We start from the raw sequence: 1,157 nt of genomic DNA on the forward strand, positions 1-1,157 counted from the left end.
AAAAAATTATTGATTATTTCAAAGGGTTACTAATGACACATCATTTGTATATTTTCATGTCTGGGAAAAATTTGGGATTAAACGGGTTAAAATGCGTTTTAAACAAAGTTAAGTGGTTTTCATTATCCATTTTACTCTTAGTAATTTAATAATTTAATATATTTCATAATTTAAAAGTTTAGTGCAGAAGTATCGAATCGGTATCGATATCGACGATACTGCCTTGAAAAATATCGGTATCGTATCGAAAACAAAATAAGGGGTATCGCCCATCCCTACTCTGGATCGGCTCAATGTCCGCTTTTAGATAAATAAGGTTGTTTCCGACATCCTTAAATAACACCTGACCAACTTTATCACTGTATAGATACTGATACACCTCTGAGCTTTTCAAATTGTCCATCGCCTTACTATCACAGGCTAAATTACTGAATCTACAATAGGCCTATCGCAATAATCAATATATCGACTTATCACGCAATACATGTACATGACCTCAATAATTTTTGGTGACGCAATATATCGCCCATTATATTTACTTAAAAATTAATGTCACCATGTTTTGTACATTCCACGTGCGCCTGTGTCTTTTGCAGCTTCTCGTACATAACGTGGTGTAGTCATGAGGTGCTAATTCAAATTTAAAAAATGATTTTACAAAAAAAAGTTCCATCTGCAGATATAGTTATTTATGGTCTTGCCATCCTTGAGCATTTTTCTTTTTTTTCTTCTTGTTACTTTGCACTTTTTGTTAGAAAATGTTTATTTACTATTTATTCAGGTTTTTTAAGGTATCTAATATTTTGATACTTAATTTCCATGATCTAAATATTCTTAAAAATTGTCATTTGGAAGTGTGTAGGCCTTCTTGCATTATTATGCTGTTACATTATGATTATATACTCAGTGGCATAAAATGGTCTTTAATATGACAATAATATCGCTTATCGCAATTATTCTGGGGCAATATATCGCACAACAAAAAGTTGTTATCGTGACAGGCCTATTTACTACACAGAGCCGTTCACTGACAAGCTGCGCTAACGATCATATATGAACATGGTTTAGTGCAGCTTGTCAGTGAACAACGGCTCTGTGTAGTTAATGCTTCTCCATGTGAAAGCCCGCACGTGATGGAGATTTACCGCTGATTAAAG

This window comes from Sinocyclocheilus rhinocerous, unplaced genomic scaffold (genome assembly GCF_001515625.1).
Source record: "Sinocyclocheilus rhinocerous isolate Xijiao unplaced genomic scaffold, SAMN03320098_v1.1 scaffold1211, whole genome shotgun sequence".
In the NCBI taxonomy this organism is placed as follows: domain Eukaryota; kingdom Metazoa; phylum Chordata; class Actinopteri; order Cypriniformes; family Cyprinidae; genus Sinocyclocheilus; species Sinocyclocheilus rhinocerous.